The sequence below is a fragment of the Canis lupus genome, chromosome 17, assembly GCF_011100685.1.
Source record: "Canis lupus familiaris isolate Mischka breed German Shepherd chromosome 17, alternate assembly UU_Cfam_GSD_1.0, whole genome shotgun sequence".
Lineage (NCBI taxonomy): Eukaryota > Metazoa > Chordata > Mammalia > Carnivora > Canidae > Canis > Canis lupus.
In genome coordinates, this window is record NC_049238.1 from 2,098,777 (window position 1) to 2,118,670 (window position 19,894).

General features: G+C 55.0%; 2 long non-coding RNA genes across 4 annotated transcripts; one reads left to right on the top strand and one right to left on the bottom strand.

Moving 5' to 3' along the window:
- Positions 1-4,072: 4,072 nt before the first annotated feature.
- LOC102156680 lies at positions 4,073-8,716 on the bottom strand. 2 transcript variants are annotated; one of them, XR_005371967.1, is made up of 5 exons: positions 8,453-8,716; positions 6,705-6,856; positions 5,786-5,879; positions 5,562-5,650; positions 4,073-4,509 (listed from the first exon to the last, which is right to left on the bottom strand). It is a non-coding gene; the product is annotated as an uncharacterized LOC102156680 (long non-coding RNA). The 2 variants fall into 2 exon arrangements; XR_005371966.1 differs by lacking the exon at positions 8,453-8,716 and adding an exon at positions 7,703-8,145.
- Positions 6,840-15,807, top strand: LOC102156722. 2 transcript variants are annotated; one of them, XR_005371969.1, is made up of 5 exons: positions 6,840-7,335; positions 12,244-12,485; positions 13,038-13,371; positions 14,001-14,064; positions 15,440-15,807. It is a non-coding gene; the product is annotated as an uncharacterized LOC102156722 (long non-coding RNA). The 2 variants fall into 2 exon arrangements; XR_005371968.1 differs by lacking the exon at positions 15,440-15,807 and adding an exon at positions 14,747-15,098.
- Positions 15,808-19,894: the final 4,087 nt, after the last annotated feature.

Below are 19,894 nucleotides of genomic sequence, written 5' to 3' on the forward strand. Positions count from 1 at the left end.
GCCCAGGACGCCCCCCACGGGCTGCGCATCCTCCCCCGCCCCAGGACGTCTCCGACGGCGATGCCGGTGCTCCCCCGCCCCTGCGCACCGCTCTCCGACGTCACCCCACCCCGTGCCCCCCGCCCCGCCGCCCCGCCCCGCCCCGCCCCGCCGCGCCGCGCTGCCCTCAGCCGCCCGCGCCTTCCCGGAAGGGCTCTCCTCCCTTCCCTCCTGCGCCCTCCCGCCCCGCCCCCCGCCTGGCCGCAGGGCCCTGCAGGCCGGTCCTCTGTGCACGCACACGCCAGGTGACCTCGCGGCGTCCAGCACACGTAGTGGCTTCCACATCCTCCTCTAGCCTGGACCTCTTTTGAGACCTGACTCGGGCACACGTGGTGAGTGAGGGTCTGGAACCCAACTCAGCAGAGACACGTCCAGATGTGCCTCTCCCCAGCCTTTGCCACCCCAGTCCGCAGCCCCACCAACCACCCGGTGCCTGAATCCCAGTGTCTAGGGGCTCGCGTTCCCTCTCCCTCACCCTCAGCACCCGGCCAGATCTAGCAGCAGGTCCTCACACCACCACAAACCCACGCACTTCGCCCCAGCTCCTCGGCCCTCTTTTCCTGATTGATAAAATCGTTTAGTGAAGTCGGCCCCCTGCTTCCACGTTGGCACCACTGCAGGCCATTCTGCGCAGAGCCTGTGTTTAAAAATACAAATGGGGCGGGGGGGTGGGGGTTGCTCAGTCAGTTGTGCATCCAACTTGGTCTTGGCTCAGGTTGTAATCTCAGGGTGCTGAGTTCAAGCCCCGCCTTGGGCTCTACACTGGGCTTGGCGCCTACTTAAAAAATAAAAAATAATAGAAACTAAATAAAAATACCAACAGGATCGTGTCACTTGTGTGTTTAACCCTCCTCTCCCGGCTGCCCTGGCTCTGACCACCTCTCCAGCCACCTCCCTCCCGCCGGTCCTCTGCCCACCACACACTCAGGCCTCTCCACATCTCAATCTCACGTCCTTGCCACCAGGCCTTTGCCCATGCAGCTTTCCCTCCTTGCACCCTACGTGTCCTTCCCTAGAGAGGCCTTCCCTGGCCCTCTGCGTGGCCAGGGAGGCCTCCCTGTCACCCTCCTGGAGCTGGTGTGCGGTGATCTATTTGGCTACCATCAGCCTCCCCCTGACGACCTTCAGCCCCAGGTGCGTGGTACTTGCCGAGTGAGTGGGTTTGCGCTGCCGCTGACCACTTGCGTGTCAGGGTCAGGCTGAGTCTCATTAGTCTACCCGGGCTGGGGGCCCGCCCGGTACGTCAGTGAAGACAGTAAAGGAGAATCTGCTGAATGAACGTGGAAGGATGTAAAGAGAAGCCCCTCGCAGAGTTCACAGCCTTACTGCCACTGCCCTCACCCAAACCAGATCGGGTGACAGCCTGGAAGTGACAGCGCTGTGTGCGGGGAAATCTCACAGAGGCGCCACGCGCAGTCTCATCCAGCCTCGTGAGCAACGCGGGCACGACTTACCACCCACATTGTAAAGACCAGACAACTGGGGCACACGCGGCTCGAGCAACTCGCAATGGAAGGAGCAAGGCTGCAATGTGAGCTGGGGAGCCAGCCCCAGTCCGCTGACGTTGGGGTGACAGCACCATGGGGACGGGGGTGCACAAGGCTGATCTTGGTCAGCACACGCAATCCCGCATCACCATTTCGGGGGGCTTCCGTCTTAAGCAGAGAGGGGGCTGTTTTATGTTGTTAAAAAAAAAAAAATCCTACTTTGGAAAAGAAGAATGATCGGGACGCCCTGAAGGACTGTCGCCAGGAGCAGTCCAGGCAGGCCGGAGGGGATCAGAGCGGCACTCATTGTATTCCTGTGGCCAAGGCCTTGGGATTCCTCCTTGAAGGGACGTCTTTTGAAACTGAACTACTTCTTCCAGAAGAATCGCCAGCAGCAGCCAAAAAAGATGTTTTGTGACCAGAATTTATCATGCGGCAGTAGGCAGCTTGGGGAGAATCCGTTAGACGTTCTGAAATCAGACGGCCCCTCGCCACAGAGCTGCTGTGCACCCGCACCCACCCAGGCCCAGCTGGTGCTCCCGGCCCAGGGACCCTCCCAGGAGAGCCGGTGCTCCCAGCCGAGGGATCAGCCCAGGAGAGCCAGTGCTCCCGGCCCAGGGCCCCACCCAGGAGAGCCGGTGCTCCCGGCCCAGGGATCAGCCCAGGAGAGCCAGTGACCCAGCCCAGGAACCCACCCAGGAGAGCCGGTGCTCCCGGCCCAGGGATCAACCCAGGAGAGCTGGTGACCCAGCCCAGGGACCCACCCAGGAAAGCCGGTGACCCGGCCCAGGGACCACCATCCAGCAAGCAGTGCAGCAAGAGCCAGAGCCGGGCCGGGGGCCTGGGGACGCTGAGACGTGACGCCCCTGATGGGGCAGCCGACTTCCTCTGCAAAGGCCCAGGGGAGGATCCTTCAGGCTCTGCAGGCCCAGAGGCAAAACTGAGAACAGGGAGTGGGTCCTTGGGCAACGACCATTTTCAAGTGTGAAACCCATTCTTAGCTCACAGGCATCAGGCTGGACGGTGCTGGCCCCACTGTACCCCCTTAGTGACATTAACATTTCCTGCGGCCACCCCTGGCCTGTGGGGACAGCTCCGACGGGTCCGGGCTTTCACCCCACTGACAAGCCACAGAGGGAGCCTGCCGTCAGCTCGCTGCCGCTGAGGCTCCTGGGTCAGAGTCCAGGCCACTGTGCACTGCCAGCCTGAGCCACTGGCAGCAGCTTCGCCCCTGCCGCCGCCCCCCATCTCCCCGTGCTCCACGGGTGGCATTAGAGGCTGAGAACCAAGGCCTTGATTATCCTGGGTGGGGAGCACACCTGCCCTTGCTTCAGGGGAACCCTACACCTGTCTTGCAAAGGCCATTCCCTTAGCAGATATCCCCAAAAGTTTACTTAGGATGTCATCTGCGGGTGCCCGGAAATGTCACATGCCCTTGGAGAACTGTCTCCCGATGTTCTGTATTATTTGCACAAAGGGATATAGTCTTAGAAGTGTGGCAGAGGCTCTCAGCCCTGCATGCCTCAGCGTCCCACGGGGGTGCACACAGGGTCACTGGGGCTGCGGCCTTCCTGGAGCAGGCGGTTGGCATGGCCTGTTTTCCCCCTGGCTGTCAACCAGGAGCTGCTCTGGGTCCTTCCGTGTCCAGGGGATGCCCTAGGCCCTCCGCCTGTACCAGAGAAGCTCATTTCTCTAAGCCGGCAGGAAAGGCTTTACCCCCCGGAGTCTCTTTGTCCGAGGAGATCTCGCCTGATTAGTTCAGGCTCACCAGAGATAATCTCCGTTTTAATGATCAGCTCAGAGACCAGCGGTCTGGGGCCTTCGTTCCATCTGCAAAATGCTTTTACCTCCATCAGTGGTTTACCCACCCTGGGTAAACCCACCCATGCAGGTTCCACCTGCACCCAAGGGTCTGCTCATACACCCGGGGTGGAAATCTCTAAGGGCCGCCTACCACGGTAGGAGGTCTGCGTGTGGACTCGCTGTCCCAGTGCTGAGCAGAGCCTGCAGATGGTCACAACCGTGGCACCTGTCCACCTTTATATGTTTACTCGAGTCCGAGGTTTGGGTACAAGCACAGGGAGTGAAAGTCAGTGTTTCGTTGGAATCAGGTTAAAAGGCAGTGAAGCGAGCTCTCCGGAGGCGATTAAAATCACCTTTAATCAAGCTTGGCACTGGCGGAGGTCCAGGTGAGCCCTGGACACGATCACAAACCTGCCCCCTGGCGGGGAGGGTTCCGCAGGCTGTAGGCAGCGGGACCCCGTCCTCAGTCGGGGCTGCTTGCCTGGCGTCCCGGCGCCCCTCCAGCCCCGCGTGCTGAGTCCGGCCAGACCTCGCAGGCTTAGTTCATTCTTGGGGACGCGTCTGCCAAACCTGCTTTGCTGGGACAGGCTGGGCTGGCAAGGCCATCCTACGGGTCTCTGCCCTAGGAACCGTCACCCTTCGCTTTATTTTAGTATTATTTGTTAAATGTTTGAATTATTTCTATTTCTTTTTTTAAGATGTTATTTATTTATTCGTGAAAGACATGGAGAGAGAAGCAGAGACACAGGCAGAGGGACAAGCAGGCTCCCTGCGGGGAGCCCGACTTGGGACTCGATCCGGGACCCCGGGACCCCGGGGTCATGCCCTGGGCCGAAGGCAGGCGCTCCACCGCTGAGCCCCTGGGCGTCCCACCCTTTGCTTTAAAGTGCACTTGCTTTCTGTGTTTTTCCCATTTTGTCACGAGAACATCAACATGTCAACTCCAAGGTCAGGATTTAGCAGAATCAGTTTTTACGGTTTCGCCAAGGACATTCTGGAGAGACACCGGGCTTCGTTTCTGTTCTGTCTCGCTTTGCTGCACACGCGGGCAGAGCAGGGACCGGGGCAGCTCTGGGCCACCGTGAGTCACGCATCAGCGCTGCCCTCGGCGGCCTTTGCCCCCTCACCGCGACATCCTGGTGTCATCGCAGAGCTGCTGGCACCGCGCACGCCCTCGTGCCTGTAAGGACGCAGCTCTCATCTTTGCGGCTCCGGATTTGGGCAGCCGGTGACCGGAGTCCAGCTCGCCAGGCAAACAAAACAAAGCAAAGCCGAGTTGGCTCAGGAGGGGGAGGCGGCCCAGCCGGCCAGACAGGACTCGGGGCTCAGAGGCAGGGAGCAGCTCCCTCCTTCCCTGCCCGCCCTCCCCTCTGTGGCCTGGCCGGATTCCCTTCCCTCCCCCCGGGGGGAGCTTCCTGCAGGTGCACAGAACACCCCAGCGGCTCTCAAACCACACCTGCTTGGAATTCAAGAAATAGGAGCTCTTTGGTGTGGTGCCCGGAGATCCAGTGTCATGGAAGATTCCAGATGGCTCACTTAGAACCCCATGCCCTCCCCGTGGGTCTCTGCAGGGCCCGAGGTCGGGCTGGGCAGCCTTGTGGGTGGCCCTGGGGGCAGGCCAAGCCCTGGGACGGGTGCAGGGAGAGGGCGGGGTCCAACAGGGGTGCTGGGCAGACAGCCCGGTGGGGTTCACCATCACCAGACTGCCAAGGCCCTCCCGCAGGGAGCTGCTCTGGGCTGGGTGCTGCCCCTGGGTCCCGGGGCCCCTGCCTCCCGGCTCCTCCATGTCTCAGCTCCTTTCCTGTCAGGGCCCCCACTCAGGAAAGTAACTCTTCTAAATGGAAAGCCTGGGGCAGCCCACACGGTGCAACGGTCTGGCACTGCCTTCGGCTGGGGGCATGACCCTGGAGACCTGGGATCGAATCCCACGTCGGGCTCCCAGTGCATGGAGCCTGCTTCTCCCTCTGCCTGTGTCTCTGCCTCTCTCTCTCTTTCTCTCATGAATAAATAAATTTAAAAATATTAAAAATAATAATAAATGGAAAGCCTGGAGGGCTTTGTGGAAAGTAGAGTGAATGCTAAGGGAGGTTGGGCGTCATAAATAACGGCAGACGGGCCGATGGCCGGAACCGGCACGGGGGCACCTGGGTACAACGGCTGTTCCAGGGCATTCTGGAATAAAGAGCTGAAAATAAGGTTTGCCATGAAACACAAGGGCCTGTCTATACAGACCTGTGACTGAAAACTGGTGGGACTGTCCCCCGTCCTACGAGTCCAGAAAACCCGGCGGGCTCACGGACAGAGCCTCTGCTGCAGCGACCCTGGGGGACAGAGACAGGTGGACATCATGGAACTATTCTTTCTGTAAGGACATCTGATTAATCCCAATGATATTTAGAGAAAGCTGTGGTATTTGGAATTAAGAAACCAGCCATCTGTACTTGGACTTTTCTTACCTGGAGACGGGAGTGGGGAGAGCGGGCGCTCGGAGCCGCCCCAAGGCCACCGGCAGCAGAATCGCTAAGAGCATTTCTCTGGGTCTTAATACATCTTTGAAATAAGACAGGAGACATTCAGAGGCGCGGCGCCCTCCCTCCCCGGGGGCGAAGGCAGGCTTATTCACGGCCTTCCCCGTCCCACACCGGCGCCTCCAGGAGGAAAATAAAACTGCGTGTTTATTACAGCGGCGGGCACCGGGCTCATCCTCCACTCGTCATCGTTTCTGGGATCGTTCTGTCCCCCGAACGCTGGCGCCAATAAAACTCTTCCCCAACCGTGCCCCATGGCACATACATTGAGAGAAATGATTGGCAAAAACCGTTTTGAGGTCAAAAACTTTGAGGGAATGGGGGCGCCAGGGTGGCTCAGACGGTTAAGCATCAGACTCTTGGTTTTGGCTCAGGTCATGATCTCAGGGTTGTGGGATCGAGCCCCACGTCGGGCTCCACGCTGGGCATGGCGCCTGCTTGGGATTCCCTCTCCCTCTGCCACCCCTCCTGCCACTAGTGCACGCACACGTGGGAAGAAAGAGAAAAGAAGGAAGGAAGGAAGGAAGGAAGGAAGGAAGGAAGGAAGGAAGGAAGGAAGGAAGGAAGGAAGAAAGAAGGAGAGATCGAGAAAACGAAAGCCCCGCAGAGAGCTCTCGAGCTATATCTATGAAGAGAGAGGAGAGAGTCGTTCTTGTTCGTCCTCCTTCTGACCTCTTCTCGTCTCTCTCTTCCCTCTCCTCTCTCTCCCTCCCTCTCCTCTCCTCTCCTCCTCTCCTCAGAAGAAAAGAAGAAAAACCCACAACAAAAAACACCTTTGAGGAAATCTCCAATGCTGCGTCTGTTCTGGAAAGTGCTAAGAAACTGTTTCTGGGTAACAAACCCTTACCCGTGGCCGGGTGGGGCATCGCCCCGATTCCAAAACGACCCCAACCAACGTTCCTTGGGCAACACTGTCAAAGGCGCGGTCAATCTCTGAAGCAGTAGTTACTAGAAGTTTGCGGGACATACACCAAAAAGACGGATTGCAGACCAGGAGCCCTTAAACGAAAACAAGGGGGGGGCTCGGGTGCTGAGGAGGGGCGAGGTCCCCGCTCCCAGTAAGTGGTTACCACATTAGAATTGTCTTAAATGCCAGAGAATTGGTTAGTGGGTACCTCCTACCAACTTTTGGGAAACACTGTGAGTTTGGCTCACGATTTCCGGGGGCACATGGGAGAGGTGACCGAGGTCAAGCTAGTCTTGCAGAGTTAATCTGTTTGCATGACCAAGCTGGGGTTGTTTGCTCAGGGAATGCTCAAGGCTGGTGTCTGTTTGCTTTGGATGCTGACACGCACGGCGCTGGCGGGCGGGGAAGAGGGCCGAGCGCACCGGGCTCCACCGTGAGCCTCAGGACCCGATCTTCTTAGTGATAAAACCCACAAGAATGTAAAAATACTAGACGCCGAGGGCCGGACCGTGAGGGTAGCTTTTCAGAAAGCCAATCCCACTCTGATGGAAAATGAACTTTGACCCGCGTGGTAAGATTCTCACAGGCCAGGTGTGGGCGGGGAGGATGGGGGAGCACAGTTGAGCCCTGTCAGACAGCGGGGTCCCCCGGGGGCACAGGTCTCACCGAGGGGGCCCAGCACCCCCTACGCCCGCCCCCCCACTCCCTCAGTCCTCAACCTCCCTGCTCTGCCCCCACTTCCCGCTAAGAGCTGAACCTGCTTTTCTGCTTTGCTCAGACCCTGGCGCTCCGTGTACCAGTCCATTCCGCAAACATTTCCTGCACCAGGACTTATTCCAGGCCCCGGGCACGCAGCCGCAGGGAGCCCGCAGGCAAAGGAAATCCCTGCCTCCACAGAGCCTAAATCCTAGTGGGGGAGACCAACCGAAAAGCCCTACCTGGAAGGCCAGGGGAAGTGGGAGCATGACGCGGGGAGAGGGGAGTAAGGGTGACCGCGTGAGTGTGTGCAGACGTGTGCGTGTGGCAGAGTCAAGGAGGCGGGAGGAGGGGCAGGGAGCAGAGCCGTGGCCTGCACGGAGCTGAGGGAGGGAGGGCCCAGCCGCAGGGCAGCCCCCACCCCCAGCACAGTGGAGGAGGGGCTGCGTGCACCTGCAGGGGCTGCCCCAGGAGAGAAGGCCAGGTGCGGGGCGGGGTGCGGGCCTCTCTACCCCGGGGGAGCCCCTAGGGAGGCAGGACGACAAGCGGGGCTCCCGTGGCCCCCGGAGCAGAGGCTGGGGCGAGACAGGACAGGTTCTGGAGCGGATCTGAGGAGGCGGGCGGGCCGGGGTGTCCGCGGCCGCGGAGGACACTGCACAGGTGGATGCTGAGTGGGGACGCTGGGCCGTCAGGGTGGGGGCGACGGTGGGGTCCCGGCAGGGTCGGTGTCCTGCGAGCCGGAGCAGGGACTGTGAGGCCACCCCTGGAGCACCGCGGGGGCCGAGGCCCTGTAGTCTGTCCAACCGTCCGTCCGTCTGGGGGACAGAAGGGGTCGCCGGGCATCCCCCCACCCACCCAGCCCCGCCGGCCTGGTTTCCCTCCTCACTCAGCCCCTGCACCCCTGCCCAGGCCCAGCACAAGATGCGCGGGGGACAGAACCCCAGGAGGCCCACCTGCGCTCCCCTTCCCTGACCTGCATGTGCGATGCGTACCTGTTTGTATTAGACACGGTATGTTAGTTGAGAAAAATCAGAAAAATAACTCGGGGCTTCCAGAGTGTTCTCATGCACACCCTTCCTGTCTCGTGAAGGTTTTCACGGACCCCCGACCGGAACGAACACCAGCCAGCTCCTCCACGTAGGAAGGAAGTAGTTAGGTCCAAGAGCAAGAGCATTTGGGGAGCAGAGGGGAGGCTGACACCTGCGGGGAGGCAGGGGGAGGCGACGGAGGGCACCGCAGAAGCGCGGCATGGAGCTTCTCTTTCTCTCATAAATAAATAAAAATTTTATTTATTTATTTTTTTAAATGTTTATTTATGATAGTCACAGAGAGAGAGAGAGAGAGAGAGGCAGAGACACAGGCAGAGGGAGAAGCAGGCTCCATGCACCGGAGCCCGACGTGGGATTCGATCCCGGGTCTCCAGGATCGCGCCCTGGGCCAAAGGCAGGCGCTAAACCGCTGCGCCACCCAGGGATCCCTTCTTTTTTTTTTTTTTTTTGATTTTAAAAAAGAGAAGAAGAAAGAAACTGTTTTGCTCTGCTGCATTCCATCACCTCAGTGCACAGGCTGCAGGGGGATGGTCAGGAAGGGCCAGAGGAGGCCGTCACACATGGGGCTGTCGCAGGGACGTAAGAACAGAAGAAATGAAACGACTGTTCTTTAAAAAAAAAAAAAAAATTTATGTACGTACTTGACAGAGAGAGAGAGCAGGGCCAGGGGGAGCAGCAGAGCGAGAGGGAGAAGCAGCTCCCCGCTGAGCAGGGAGCGGATGTGGGGCTGGATCCAGGGACCCCGAGATCATGACCTGAGCCCAAAGCAGACACTCAACCACCCGAGCCACCCCGCTGCCCCTGAAATGACTATTCTTAGCAGATGACAGGATCGTAAAGCCCAAGGAAAAGAATGGGAGCAGCTTCAGAAATAGAGCCCCGTAAGTTCGTATTACAAAATCAATGTTAGGAAAGACAGAGGCTTTTCCATATGCGAACAGTAATCAGTCTCGATAACTGCATTAAAAAGCGGATTAACTTGGAATAAACCTAATAGCCATTCTGAAGGTGCCATGGGCACGTTTCTCCTTTTTCCCACTCGGTTATTCACTTAACACGGTCCGTTTGCACCCTCCCCGCCCCCCCACCCCAGCTTTCCTGGGGCACAACTGACAAAACTGCATGTATGTAAATGTGTGTGACGTTCACGAAGACTTGATTGCTTTAGGGTAGTTTTAGGTTCACAGCAAAGTTAGGAGGAAGCACAGAGATTTCCCCGGGAGCCCCCTCCCCCGAAGCCCGCCTGGCCAGTGTAGACGAAACAGGGTGCAAACTGAGGCATCGTCAATACCCAGAGTCCAGAGTTCGCCTTAGGATGCGCTTTTGGTGTGGATGCGGGCGGGGGTAACCACGTGCAGCCATCACCATGGCGTCACGGCCCTAAAACCCCTGTGAGCCCCACCGGCTCATCCCTCCCTCCAGCCCCCCAGCCCCCCAGCCGGCTCTGCTGTCTCCACGAGGTCACACAGCTGTGATCGTGCGGTGGCCTTTTCGGGCTGGCTCTTCCACTTGGCGGCGCGCACGTCGGCCCCTCCGTGTCTCTCCGTGGCTCGATGGCTCATCGCTCATCGCTCGGCGGTGGACAGGGGGTTCCACCGCTTAACCGTTCCCGTGGTTGCTTCCGCCGGTGGCTGGCAGCTGGGAACAAGGCCGGGCGCAGGTTCTGCGTGGCCCGGAGTTTTCGGCTCCTCGGGGCGCACACCAGGAGCGCCTGCTGACCGTGGGGGGCACGTCGGGCTTTGTCAGAAGCGGCCCCCCTGTCCTCCGCAGGGGCCACACTGTTCTGCGTCCCCACCAGCGAGGAGTGTTCACGCTGCTCACATCGTCGCCAGAGCTGGCGTCGAGCGTTCTGGGCTTTGGCAGTTCTCCGGGCAGCCGCGGGGCCTGGCGGGATCTGAGCTTGCATTTCCCTGCCCGACGGGAGGCGGGAGGCGGGCGTCTTTCCTGGGCTTACCGGCCCGCTCCGGTCTCCCTCGGTGACGGTCGGCTAAGGTCACGGATCTGGCTTTCAGGAGGTCGTTGGTTCTCTTATCCCTGAGTGTTAAGTCTTTTGTGTAGTTTGGATACCGGCCCTCTCTCAGGTGTGTCTTCCGTAAATATTTCCCCTGGGCTTTGTGGGTCTTCTCACTGTCTCCACATTGTCTTTCACGGAAGCTTTTCATTTTTTTTAAAATTTTTTTTATTTATTTATGATAGTCACACAGGGAGAGAGAGAGAGGCAGAGACATAGAGGGAGAAGCAGGCTCCATGCACCAGGAGCCCAACGTGGGACTCAATCCCGGGACTCCAGGAACGCGCCCTGGGCCAAAGGCAGGCGCCAAACCACTGCGCCACCCAGGGATCCCCGAAGCTTTTCATTTTAACAGAATCCCGCTCTGTCTGTTCCTTCCCAGATCGTGCCTGTGGCGTTGGAGCTAAGAAGGCACCGCCTCACCCAAGGGCACCTAGGCCTTCTGCTACCTTCTCTTCCAGGAGTTTCATGTTCTGGGTTTTCCATTCAGGTCTACGATCCATTCTGAGTTAATTCTTGTGAAGGTGTCCGGTCTGGGTCCAGAGTCGTCCTTCTGCACGTGGATGCAGTTCTCCGGCAACATCCATAGTTAAAGACTATCTTTGTTCCGTCGTAATGCCTCTGCTCTTTGTCAGAGACCAGGTGCCTATGCTTACGTGGCTCTACTTTTGGCCAATTGATGATTTGTGTATATGTCATCAAATGGTCATCACGATCAAGCTGATTAACACACCCATGGCCTCGCAGGTGACCTTTTAGTCGTACGTGCGTGTGACAAGTATACAGCACGGTCTCATCGACTACAGTCACTGGGCCTTATTTCTGTTTCCTTAAGTGCCTTTAAAAGGCCTTGAGTAAATAGATGGGAAGCCATATACACAGGTGATCAATAGATGTATCAAAAGACCATGCCTGACCTCTCCAGAAATTTCAAGTGTAAGTCAGAGCAAGGAGTCTGGTAAGGCCTTGGCAGACAGGAAGGAGGGTGACCAGTGAAGGTTTGGGGAGACTTCATATTAGCTTGTGGCAAAATGCAAACTTGTGCAACTTTTCTGAAAAGCAGTATGGACACACGCCCAGCACCCCCACACCCACACACTGTGTGCATTTTGCATTTGGTCCCGGGCTGCCCTCCTCCCTGGGGAATCACAGAACAAAGTAAGGTGCCTTCCCTGAGAGTAGATGATGTGACAACTGGCCTCTCACGACGTCTTTCTAGATGAGTGGTTCTCCTACCCTCACTGTAGAGAAGGATAAGGAGACCCTCGTCTCTCGTGTCCCAGTGTGTGTTCACGGGACAGGTACCAAGGGGAGTGAGTAGAAGAGAGACATCACGTCCCCAACCACAAGCTGGATCATGATGTCGCTCGAGAACAGGTCCTACGTGGAGCCTCACCAATTCATTGTGACTAGAGGCCCAGACAGACGCCCTTCTGACAGTGGGTCAGCCACACTGCCTTAGGAAAAGATGTGGGTCACCCTGGATCGTGACGCCGTGGTGGCCAAGGAGCCATAATTGAATGACCCAAGAACCTTTTTCAGAGCCTTTTTAAAGAGCCATAAAGAATGTGCTTCTTTGGGGTATTATGGGGACAGGAGCCCCATGACCTGTTAAATTCCTTAATTCTAGTTTCTCTTTTTACATCTCATTCTCTTGCCACCCAATACTCTCCATGCGGGACTCCCCCATCACATTCTAACAAACACAAAACCAAAACCACAGGGACTGCTCTCATCGTGCTAAGTGACCAACACCCTCGGCAGGGAGACCCCGGGTGATCCGCTCTGCTCCAAAGGGATGGCAGGCTGGCTGGGGTCGGGAGGCTTCCGAGTGAGCAGTCTGCCTCCTGACCGACTGGAACTCCTCGCGCAGTGTGTGTCTTCGCCCAGTCCTGCCATCCCCTCAACACTCGCCTCCAGATCCGGGGAGCACTGGAAAGAGAAGCACTATTCAACAATAACGAGGTGGGGACCAGAGAGGAGATTTTTAGAGATGAGATCATTAGGGATGAGATTTTTAGCATGTGTAAATATTTTAGAAACTCCCCAAGAATTTTTTAAGAGAGAATATGTGTGGAAGCCAGACAGGGGGGCAAAGGGGAGAGAGGGAGAATCTTTTTTTTTTTTTTTAAAGATTTATTCATTCATGAGAGACATAGAGAGAGGCAGAGACACAGGCAGAGGGAGAAGCAGGCTCCCTGCGGGGAGCCCAACATGGGACTCAATCCCGGGACCCCAGGATCACACCCTGGGCCGGCGGCAGATGCTCAATCGCTGAGCCACCCAGGCTGCAATCTTTTTTTTTTTTTTTAAGATTTTATTTATTGGGGAGAAGAGAGCGAGCACACAGGTAGAAAGAGAAGGAGAGGGAGAAGCAGGCTCCCCACTGAGCAGGGAGCCGCATGTGGGGCTCAATCCCAGGACCCCGAGATCGTGACCTGAGCCAAAGGCAGAGCCACCCAGGAGCCCCTACAGTTCTATTTCTTAATTTTTATTTTTGTTCTTTTGGGGCTTCAGCAAAATGACGTGGATGCTATGAACTTAACAATTCCATTTGGGAAGATCTGTCACCTAACAAAGCAAAGCTGCCTCACTGCCACATGCAGAGCAGAGTGAGAAGAATCATGCGTGCTGCCTCCCACGGCCAAGGAAAGCTGCGCCCGTGGCGAGGGGAGAGGAGGGCCGGCATCCGAGGGGCAGAGGACCAGACGACAACTTCATTCTCTCCCCAAAAAAGAGGGGACTGGACTCCCCTGGGGACCTGGCTCAGGCTCCCCACACACTGCCGCGACGGGGCCCTTAAGCATCTCTCAGTCCCGGGACCAGAAGTCCTAGATGGATGTGGCAGCAGGTCGGGTTTCTGGGGAGGGCGTGTCCTCACGTGCCCTTTCCTGTTCTCGGAGGCAAGGGCAGGGCAGGAGCGAGCTCACTTGACCCGAATCACTGCCTCGAGGCCCTTCTCCATGCACAGCCACCCCGGGGGTATCAGGAACCGGGGTGTGTCCCCCAGCCCGTCACAGCTAGGACTCAGGTTGGCCCCGGGTTGAAGACATTAGGTGCACGGCGCTCGTCCCGTGCCTCCCAGTGAAGGGGCGCGGGGCCTGAGGAGCCCAGGTGAGCCGGGGGACGAGGGTGAGCAGAGGCTGGAGCCCACGAACCCTGCGAGGCCTGCCCTGCGGCCCGGGCTCTGCCAGCGGGAGTCCCAAGGGCGAGTGCCCACTCCCTCCTGTTCCCTCTGAAAACAGGCCTCTGGAATAGTCATTTTTGACGTGATTCAAAATCAAGATGACAGGCCGGGGTTTACACGTGCAGGGTGCCCCCGCCCCCCCTCCCTCAGTGCTCCCGCACCAGTGGGCGTATCCCCCCCTCCTGCACAAACCGCTGCAGGGGCCCCTCGCTCTGCTTCTCAAGGGGTCAGGGGACCGACTGTGAGCCGCCCGGGGCCACTGCGGCGAGCGCCCGGTGTCCTTTCCTTTTCAGATACTACAAACCTTGCCTCGGTCTGCAGTGCAAACTCCAAAACGTGGCAAAGGGTGGAGCAAAGGTAAGTAAGTGCCCTCTGCATTTCAGCAGACAGGGCAGTGGTCTCCACTCGCGCTCACCCCAATAGCACGGGGGCGCGCGGTTTCCCAGCAGCCTCACTGACCTACGGATTTTCGCTAATAAATCCAATATTATGAGGAGGATACAAAAAAATGATGTCTCGGTGTACTGACAATTTGCACGCTCTCAGGAGTGAAGCTGAACATCTTTCCCTTGCTCGAGGGCACGTGTCCCGGAGTGATCTATGACTGGCCCGTTCTTCTATTATTAGTTTTCTCACTTCCTACAAGTTCTTTATGTATCAGAAAAATCAGCCTCCTGTCATAGCAGCTCCAGATCCTTTTCTGAGTCTGTCTATGCTTATGGCTTTTTAAAGTCTTTTTAGTTCAAGGGGCACCTGGGGGCTCAGTCGGTTAAGCATCCAGCTCTTGATTTAGGCTCAGGCCATGATCTCAGGATTGGGGGATCGAGCCCTGCTTGGGTTCTGCACTGGGTGTGGGGCCTGCTTGGGATGCTCTCCCTCCTTCTCCTTCTGCCCCCCCCACCTCACTGTGTGTGCACGTGTGTTCTTTCTTTAAAATAATAAATAATAATGTCTTTTTAGTTCATGATATTTTGATTTTTATGTGATCTTTTTTTTAAATGGAATTTGTTTTTTTAGATTTTTTTTTTTTATTTGACAGAGAGAGCACAAGCAGGGGGAATGGCAGACAGAGGAAGAGGGAGAAGCAGACTCCCCACTGAGCAGAGAGCCCGATGCGGCGCTTGATCCCAGGACCCTGAGACCATGACCTGCGCCAAAGGCAGACACTTCACTGACTGAGCCACCCAGTGCCCCATTTTTATGTGGTTTTAACTTACTTTTATGGTTAATGGATTACTGAGTCCTAGGGGAAAAGACTCTGTTTACCCCACTGGTGAGTTATCACCCTTTATATTAAATTTTTGTGCACCGGGGCAGCTCAGTTCATGATTCTGGGGTCCTGGGATCGAGCCCCATGTCAGGCTCCCTACTCCGCAGGGAGTCTGCTTCTCCCTCTACCTCTGCTGCTCCCTTTGCTTGTGTTTCTGCACCCTCTCTCTGTCAATAAATAAAATCTTTAAAAACAAATTCATTCACTCCTTCATTCATTCTCATGCACCTCTGGGTTTAAAGAACAGAGCTGTATAGAGTGGGCATAGGGCTGGCACCTGCCAGTCCTCTCTCCTACTGCACTGATTCTATTTGTATTTGTCCACTGAGGCTCCCTAAGAAGCACCAGGGAGGAATCCTAATTTTGAGGCCTATCTTGATGAAAGCTGCTCTTTGCATGAAATGACCACTCACGTCAGTGTCAGGACCGGAGTGATCCTATGCCGCTCTCTCTCCCTCCCAGCCCCTTGGCGGACGATTAAGAACCACAGCCGTTTACACAAATTGGCCCCGGGTTCTCAAGCATCTGAACGCCTCCTATGCATGGGGGACAGGACGCCGACAGGTGGGACCCTGCCCCTGTGGTGTTCACAGGCTAGAGGCTGTGCCTGAGCACCGGAGCTGCGGAATGGGAAGCAGCCTACCGCTGCTAGACGCTGAGCTCTGACAGCCTGCTTTCACCGGGTTCTGGAAGTCCCATCACCATCTGACATGAAAGGGGGCGGTTACTGAGCAGCTTCCCCTTCCTGCTCCAGAACTACCAGAATATGAACATTAGGGAGACATCGACACATGGAGGATACAGTCTTCCTTTTAAGGCCCAGGCTTGCCTGACTGGGGATAAACATCACTGGAAACGAGATGTGGCTTCGCCCGGGCCTGTTTACCCCACGCAGGCTGCCCACCCGCCAGAACAGGTTTTTGGTTTGGTTTAGCTCGTATTTCATGTGCCCGTCTGCAGAGACAGCAGAGATCTTCTCAATTTCCAAGCCCCAGTGACGTAGTCACCTCATCGCTCTGGTGTGGAAGCCACTACTGCACTTCAACGGCCTCCATTTGCAAAGCATTAACATCACCTCTTGCAAGCAGCATCAGCTGAAGAGCTCACGGATCCACGACGCAGAGCACTCCCTGTGCTGCACGTCGTCACTCAACCATTGCCTCACGTTGACAGAGCTGACAAATCACAGATTTCTAAAGCTGTAACAATACAGCTGCTTTTTACTTACTCATCTTTTTGAGAGAGGAGAGAATCTCCAGCAGACTCATGTTCAGTGGAGCCCAATGCGAGGTTTGATGCCACGACCCTGAGGTCATGACCTGAGCTGAAACCAAGAATCAGACGTTTAGCCGACTGGGCCCCCAGGTGCCCCCCAAAAAGGGGCTGCTTTTTAGATATCAATAAGAGATTTTCTATTAGTAAGAAGGAATTTGTTTCCTGCACCTCTCTTATTGCCCTTCTCACTAGAAGCGGCTGGGCCTCATCTTACCTCAAACCCCATGACCGTTCTGTTCTGTATGGATATTGCTTGCATTTGTGCAAATTTGCTAGTAGCCCGGACGGTTTTGGAAGGCACAATCTTTTATCTCTGCATTTCCAATCCTGGGTATATAAAAACGTACTGCCCTTAAAAACAAAAATCAGGTTTTCGGAGGGTAGGGGCAGCAGCAACAGCACTTTTGGGTCCTCCCAAATCTTGACCTGAAACAGAACCACAGGCATCTATAACAGAACTAGGGACAGGCAGCACTGACAGGGGTGGGCAATGCCCTGCTGAGGGGAAAGTCAAATGGTAAAAGATGTTAGCTGGGGTTTCTAAGAGTCAAGTACACACCTGCCAAATGACCCAGCCATTCCACTCAAGAGAAATAAAAGCACATGTTCACAAACAGACGAGTACATAAATGTTCGCAGCGGCTTTATTTACATCAGCCCAAATGTCCATGAACAGGAGGACGGGCACACAAACCGTGGTGTCCCCACACAATAGCCACCCCTTAGCAATAAGAAGGAGTGTTACTACCAACAGACACGGCATGGGCGAATGGCAAAATAATTATAGGGAGTGAAACAAGCTCTCACCATAGAGTTAATGTTGTAGCACCCGATTTATATAAAATCTTAGAAAAATACAAATTGGTTTATAGTGACAGAAAGTAGATCAGTGGTCGCCTGGGGCTGGGATCAGGAAGGGATGGATTTCAGAGTGGCATGAGAAAACCCTGGGGTGACAGGCCGTTCTGGCAGGGGCTTCACAGGGGACTCCATAGCCCACTTTACACAGGTGCCATCTGCTGCCCCCCAAGCACAGTCCCACAAAGACATTAAAAAGCAAAGTGGTGTGGTGACTCCACAAAGCCGACACGCGGATATGAGGGACAGGGCCCGCCCACCAGGGTCTGCTTATCTGTGGGGAAAAGCATGGCTTTTCAGAGGGACCATGAAAGGACGCCCCAAAGGAGCCAACAGGCGTCCACTGAGAAGTGTGGTGGGCCAGCCTGAGGACAGCAGCTGGAGTAGGACACTTGTCCCCCCTGGTGGTGAATGGGTGCAAGGGACCTGCTGCAAGGAGGTCTGAGGGCTGGAGCCAGGTAGCCTAAGATCCACAGCAGCCGTCCCAGCAGGGACCCATGCTGTGGGGACAGAGCCAGCACCAGCAGGACAGGGTCAACGGAGACAGGAAGAAGGACTCGATGCGGGTGGGGCAGGGCCAGAGCCGGGAGAGCTCTGGAAGCTAGCTGCCATACTTTTAACATTAGTCAGAATTCAACAGAAAAGAGAATTATGTGAAGTGAGAAAAACTACCTGAACTTAATGTTTATAAAAATGAGCAACTGGAAAGTATCGATCCCACACAGAACTATTCTCAGAAAAAAAGACAAAGGAGCAGAACAAACACCTTACAGACAGCAAGACATGCCAGAAAGATGTACCCACCGAATAGATCCAAATGAACTGTTTCGAAACACAAAAAATGAGATCCAAGATGGGAAGACGACAAATCAGCATGAGAAAATACCAGAAATAAGGTGACAGAGCTCAAGCAAACTAGAAAGACAAGAAAATTAATTTCAGAAATGAGAATCAAGAGCAATGACAGAAAATAATGCCTTTAGAGATGGGACATCAACAGGAGAACAACTTTTAAAAAACAAACTTAAGAGATGCAAGAGATTCAAGAAAATGTGGAAAATATAGGGGATGGGCAAATCAGATTTCAACAAAGAGATAACAAAGTCCCCCCAAAACAGAACTCCAAAGCATGAAACATAGAACACTGAGCTGCTGTGCCAGGAACCCCTCCTGAAATAGCGGATTTGATTTGAAAGTACGCACACAGAGCCTCCTGAGCTCCTGCAAACACCAACCCCGGGTGGTCAACACATGACAGGGTCTAACACAGTCAGAGTAGCAGGGAAACCACACCTCGGGACATGGAAGCAAAAAGAGGACGTGACTCGTAAGAAAAAGAGACTCATTAGGCTTTTCATGATGGAAGAGAACGAAATAAATATTTCAGATACTCAAGGAAGGAAATTGTGAGCCAAGGATTTCATATCCTACAAAACTGATCTCAAGCATAAAGCAAACTAAGTTCAACGGGGGAGTCAGGGCGTGTGGTTCCCAAGGTGACACTGACCCAACGTGCTTGTGCGAGTAAGTACATAGAAGTGAGACGAGATGAGGTGAGGACAAGTGGGGCAGATTTTATTGTACAATGGTCAACACTGTACATCCAGTGCTATTCTCACCATCACAGCAGCATAATATACTAGAATCCACAATACTTCATGTTGAAGTGGAAAAAGCAAGTGCATACTTAAGGAGTATCAGTCCCATGAGTCTCAGCAAGGAAGGTCACACAGATACCATATAGAAGAGTTAAGTACCCTGAAATCCTGAGTTTCTATTGGGAATATCAATATGAGCTCAAATATTGTATCTTTAAATGTGTGTACATGTTAATTGTTTGATAATTCTATTCACTAAAAGGCCTAGAAGCCATGACCAACCCTCTAGCGATGAGCACCAAGCATCTGAAATACCTTTTCTGCCATTAAAAGAAACTAGACATTCTGGGGCTCCTGGCTGACTCTGGGGAGGAGCAAGCGACTCCTGATCTTGAGGTCATGAGTTCCAGCCCCACGAAGGAAGGAAGGGAGGGAGGGAGGGAGGAAGGAAGACAGACAAACTAGAGATTCTTTGAGAAACAGCCAATTCCAGATCTGGAGCAGGAAAAGTACAAGATGGGTCTAGAGAACCTTGACACACCAGACTGCAACAGAGCCAGTGATGACTGGGTACACATGCGTGCGAGGTCTGTACACATACGTGTGTGCACACGTGGACTGTGTGTGAGTGGGCCCACGGTGTGCACCTAGGTACGGGTGTGGTCCGTGCATGTGTGTGCACGTGTGAATATAAAACAAATCAAGAGCCAACCTGAAGAGCCTCTCTCCTACAGGCCAAAGCTACAATTTGGGTTCAATGAAGATAAAAATTGCAATGACCTGAAACCTATTAAACAGGCTTAAGTACATGATCTCATGATACATACATGTTATAAAAATACATAAATAGAAAACCTTAAGTGGTCACTTTCTAAGGATGACAGGGAATCAATGATCTTTGCATGTACCCTATCCTGCCTTTCCGAAATGAATGCTACCACTGGGTAACCAAATAGCAGATGAGAGAAAGTGTCTTCTTCTAAAACTGTTCCAGCCAGTAAGTCTAAGCAAAATCACAGAATACCACTATTCTGGAACCCCCGAGTCATCAATCCTAGGCACTGAGCACCAGCAGCTGCTGACACCATAAAGATGAGAGCAGCCTCTGCCCGCTGATGAAAGCACGTGGCCACCCACCATCCGCTGAGTGTATGGAAGCTGCTTCGGACCAAGCCTCTGGGTCCAG